Here is a 6000-nt window from a genome sequence, read left to right on the forward strand (position 1 = left end):
TAGGACCTATTAGGACAAAGTTCGGCAGCGGTACGCAAAATAGGGTCAAAAGGCGGTCAAAACTGATCAGCTGTTCGAAAATAGGTGCCATCGAGAGAGTTAGCGGTAGTAGCAAAAGTCAATCGACCGAAGACAGACTAAATTTTAAACTGTGCAATTAACATTAAATACACATAAAGTCAGTTCTAAGAAAGTTTATCCAGCTACTCAAGGCGTAACAGCAGTTTGAATACGCCCGGGGAAGCTTGTATATTTCATGTAACTTAAACATTAATAAACAACTATGTTATTTTACTTGGTGACAGTTATGTATGTAACACCCATACAATTCCTTTGTAACTCTAAGGTTCCAAAACAATGAAACCCTAGAAAATACTGAATACACCGGAAATTTGACGAAAACCAATAACTAGTCTACAATAGCGAATGGGCTATGAAAAGGCTGTAATATTGCGCTTTTTACTAGCGCTCCAGGCCAGTGATCGTCGGTCAGTTCCGCGTGCCACCGTGGGGGTGTGAAGCATGTAAATGGCAGGTACTTTTTTTAACTTCGTACCTCGTCATCAGATGAACCATCTGTGATAAAATACTGTGATGAAAGCAATCATTACAAACAGGCAAAAAAACATCCTTAACTTGGTACAAACAACCCATCCCGATCAGCGTAAAGGCTGTGATTTGCGGTGTGTTTGTGCTGCCAAAAACAACTAAGACTAAAGCTTTCTTAGCCTGAAAGGCACATAAAAGCCACCACAAACCACTCAACAGATGCCCAAAGCCAAGAATTAAGAAAACCCAATTATTTGCATAAAATATCATTTTAATATTTTTGCGTATGAGTTTTACGTGTGTCGGTAGTTCTTGCCGACTTTTATGCGATCGTGCGAACGAAACCTTACCTTGAAGAAAAATATCAAAATTTGCCAACCAACAAACGCAACACCATGAACCGCTCCGTTTTTGATAGTTTTGTTTTTTGTTTTTATCTATCCATGAAGATTAATATGCATGCTGAGGGTTGAAAAGAACTGTACTAAGATATTCCATTTTTCTACTCACTTGCCACAGTTTAGAAGCCAAACGGGAGATGTCATTGGAGAATTCCGCAGCTCAAATTTTTCCAACTAATTGATGAAAAAAGCAAAGGTTGGTGCGTTGGGATAATTGTTTTCATTATAACCTCTTTCTTGCTGAACCAAGCGCACTTCGAGCGATGGTCAGGTTGTGGTGATGGTTTTACAACACTTTGTATCGGAAGTTCTCCTTTTATAATGACTGTGATGGTGTTATAAGATGGTCAAGATCTGTTACGAACATTGCCTTCCCATTGGTTAATATCTTCACAACGAATGAGATGAATGAAAACGTAGCATATGAATAAAAAAAAAGAAACATAATCCTCTCTCTCAAAGATGTATACGATGTTTTCACTTTGTTAAGGTAAAACATTTACGCCGTGACCCTCGGGTGACCTTTGCACCCCTAAAACACCGATCCGCACTTGCTTGCTTGACGAGGGTATCGGATGGACAAGGTTTTCCCACTACCCTACCAGGAACAAAGATACTCCAATACAGGTGATAGGGGTTTGTGGAAGTGGAGCCCACGGTATGCCTAATGGTTTCCTGACAGCGTACACAACGAGGGTTGGTTTTCTCTGTACTGGCTTTGTGAGGACGAAAGGTGGAATTTGTACCCAGAGATTTGTGATAAAATATGACACGTACACAAATGCAAAAAATTAGCAACATCCCTGGCAATCAATCACACAGAAAATTGAGGTCGAAGCAAAAATGCATGAATGTGGCGAACCTCCCTGTATGAATACATGTGCTACATGTATTAAGCATGTTTTCTTATTTTACTTGCGTTTTATTCTGGGCGTTTTATTTATTCTTGCATTTTGCTATGGGGAAAAAATATCATCTTGTCAAAAGCCGCCAATCGATCGGTTAGCAGCCGCCTGTGCTCGACCCATTACTCAGAACACCTTGAGCGATGGAGGCGTCTCCATCGTGACGGTGAAGTTTTCACCATAAGTTGGCAACTTCGCTCGCATGTTAATGCTTATCGGCTTTGAATCAAAAACAGAGAGCAGCTTCTTGGTTTAATAAATGATGATGGCAAAATGGGTAATGTCACTGATTGACTTCAGCTGATTCAACGCTTGTGCATGAGTTTGGTGTTGAGAATGAGAGGCTGACCCTCATTGGGATTCAGTTTATGAAGCTTATTTATGTGTTTATATCACAATAGCAAAATTAATCCTTGGAAACATACAGTTTAATAAATGTTATAAAAATGGCTTCTTTAAGGAAGTTTATTTTGTTGTATCATATCCATTTAACACGATTGGCCCAGCAAATTGGCAGCAAGTAACTTGATCGAATTCTTTGTTCCATTCACTCGAGGAACAAGATGACAAAGAATAAACTTTAACCCGAATCATTCTGTCCTCATCTTTCACCTTAATAACTTACTTCGCAACCTTTCAAGTTCCATGTGACCATTGAAAAAATGATTATTCATGCTTTTTGTCCCGGGAACGTTACGGTCTGCTAAATCTGTAAGTAGCTTTATCAAGATGGACTCATTCCCGCCACAAAGCGGGAAACGTTCCTGGTTCCACCCAGCCCATTGATTTTTTCCTGCTCTTATAGCACCCCAAAACGAAATGCTTCGGTTGCAGTTCATTCAACATTAACACTTTTGACCCAAAGCTGGTTCTCGCTCGTTCCACCTAACCTCGTGATACCAATACGCAGCAGCAGCAGCAGCAGCAGCAACAACGCACTACACAATCCTTTTGTACTCGAGCGGTGGAACAAGTCTAGTTGTGGGACTATTTTGTATTAACTTGCCATTCGTTCTCTCTATCTTGCATTGGCTAGCGTAATGAGTTACTGTTGTTGGATGATTGATTATCTTTCCAGGGGCTGTGAAGATTTCCCGGTCAAATCACTCAAACTGAACCGTACAGTGCGGGTGTGTGTATTTGTGTGTTTTCTTAGGCTGCTGACAAATAGGGGTGCAACGATGACAACCAAATTTTCGTTATGCCTGTAGCTACTGGTGCTTTGCAATAACAATGATTGCTGTCCGGTTCCAATCAATCCACTATGGGACCAGGATGTGACCCTCGTAACGCGTCATTTGGGCCCAAACACAGCTGCGTTGTTATGCGGTGGTAGTGGATTTTATTTCCAGCTGTTTTCTGTTTGGAGATTTAATCAAATATATATACTAAAAGCAGATGCCGATTAACACAAAAACTTGCACCGATAAATGTTGTGTTTTCTGGAATGTGTTTCACTCAACCCTTAAATTTCTCAACTGTCTTGATTTAGTTTTCTCCTCCCACGGGTTCAAACCCATTTGCAAATCAATTGCGGTTGACGCACACACGCTATGAATAAACCATGAAATGTCAAAATATGTCACAGCACGCCGAGTATAGGGCTCAAAACATTTCTTTCCTTTTTGGCACAAGTTAAAGTACGCAATGGAAAAATACACTGAACGTGTTACGATCTAAGCAACCCAATCCATCATCAAACACTACCAAAAAAACCCCTATGAAGCGATGAAGGAACAAAAACGTTGAAAACATCCACTTTCCAAGAAGCAATCTTTCGGTTGTCGTCTGTGGTTGCTCGAGAAGGAAGATGCAACAGATGGAAGCTTACAACCCTTTGCCCTGTCCAGACGAATGCCGCAAGAGAATCGTGAAAACTTCCTCGCTCTCATGTACGCCTCGGATTGGAGAGAGTTGGCAAGAGCTGCCGTTTCAAACATGCTACGCAAATGGACGCGTGGTGGCGATGGTGGTCCACCGCAGGAGGAGGCTGGTAAGTTTTACGGGCTTGCGTTATTATAGGAGATTGTAGCTGTAAGTGGCAACCGAATGTTTCCTTTTTTCCTCAAAACAATGTACAATCTCTTTAGTACCTCGAAGCATTTCCCTGTCCATGCCGCCATTACCTCCGAACGATTAAATTGAACTGCCATGTGTGTGTGTGAGTATGTGTGCCGTAAGCATTTGGACAATCGAAGATTCATGTGACGGTGGATTTACAAATTCGTTCAAAAAATAGTCCTTCAGACGGAACAGAGCAACCACCAAAATAGAACTTGTCCATCATTCGATCGAAATGGTCTTGTACAGTTGTTTTCTTGTTATAAATGTTACAAGGAAAAAGATGCAAAACCCGATGAACTGAAAATGGAAATGCAAGAGCGCTGTCGTCGTATGGCTAATGGCAGCGATACTTGGAATGGATCGAGACGATCAAGATAGCTGAATCACAAAAGATCAGATGGTAGGTCGTTTTCTGAAAAATGCATTAACTGTTCCACTCAATATAGGTAAAAAGAGTTAAAACTGAATACTGCTCATTCAACCTTCAGTAAATAATATCCTACGTTTAAATGATTCGAATGAAGAAAACATCAACTGAGTAAGTAGCAATTGCAGAATAAACTAAGTAATAACATACAGATGTTGTAAATTAATGTGGTTGGATTATTGTCTAATCACATAATGTTGAATCATACTGTTAAAAACCATCCTATCTTGGATAGTGGTTGTAACCGAAACACACATTGCAGAAGCTGAAGCATTCGAACAGTTTGGAATACCTGGATTTATGGCAGTTTCATGCTTATACAATTCTTGACATACTGGGAATGTGACTTAAATGATCGAGAAGTCGATCATATACACAATTTAAATTAATGGTGCTTGAGATGGTCATTTTATCAATTTCAGCGACAATAAGTAAAAATTCATTCATATTTTGTCTAGTGTACCATTCACCAATTTCAAGTGTCATGGACATATCTAAAAGCATTCCTCCAGGAAATGAACTAGAGCAAATTAAAAGCATGGAGCAAACAAAAAAAAAGATGTTTAATACAGTTGATTGATAATCAAACATTCCAAAGAATCTCTTTGCAATTGGAAAGGGCCTCTGAACATGATAATAAAAATGGTAAAGTGATACTAGATACTAGTGCCATAGAGGACATCTTATTCAGGTCGCTAGAGATTTGAGACTTAGCCGGTCTCGTGGTACAGTCGTCAACACGTACGACTTAACAACATGCCCGTCATGGGTTCAATCCCCAAATAGACCGCGCCGCCATACGTGGGACTGACTATCCTGCTATGGGGGGGAATCAATTAGTCACTGAAAGCCAAGTCCACAAGTGGTACAGGCAGGCCTTGACCGACAACGGTTGTTGAGCCAAAGAAGAAGAACAAGAGATTTGGACATTTTTATTTGCAGATAAATGTAAAAAAAAAAATGAAAGGATAAATGATTACATGGTTTCTCGGTCAGCAACATAAAATAACTTTTAGATTTTCATTTAGATCTGTCCTTACCTAAATAAGTGCTGTTCGTCAGAACCCAAAATATTTGTAGCGGATCCACGATAAGGCCGATTAGTTGCAATAACACTAGTAAAATCCACAACTCGTATTCACTGCATGTGTTTTGCGTGGCGCACTACTGGTATTTCTTTTTTGCGCTTGCGTGGCACTCTCACTCAAGCAGCTTTTATAAACATAAATTTTTCCACTATTATTATTTACTTTTATATAATGTGCCACCGTGAAAAACACACTACCTACTACTTCCGTTAACTCTCTGGTACAACTTTTCCTCAGCAGCGTGGAATACTTGGTAATGAATAACACGCAGGAGAACTTATCAAATGCACGTTCAAACGGAATCTAAAAAAATTGAAAAGAAATCAACAGTATTTCACACCATCACAGCCAGATGTGCTCTCTAAAGCAACCGCTCATTAGTATTGAAAACACTTTGCACCAGAAACCACATACTTTTTGCTCTTTTCTTTTCCACCTCCAGAGCAAAACTTTTACCTGACCCGTAGAGGAATGTGTGAAAAGAACAGAACCCACTATCGTAGTGCGTCCCGTTACCCTGTAAGAAGGAAAAACGACGACTTTTATTTCTTCTACACACATACACA

The 6000-nt window shown here is 40.0% G+C and overlaps 1 pseudogene; it reads right to left on the minus strand.

The window, feature by feature from the left end:
• Window positions 1–5571, minus strand: part of LOC133392713 (neural-cadherin-like) — a 368858-nt pseudogene extending 363287 nt beyond the window's left edge.
• Window positions 5572–6000: the final 429 nt, after the last annotated feature.

This window comes from Anopheles gambiae, chromosome 3, assembly GCF_943734735.2.
Source record: "Anopheles gambiae chromosome 3, idAnoGambNW_F1_1, whole genome shotgun sequence".
NCBI lineage: Eukaryota > Metazoa > Arthropoda > Insecta > Diptera > Culicidae > Anopheles > Anopheles gambiae.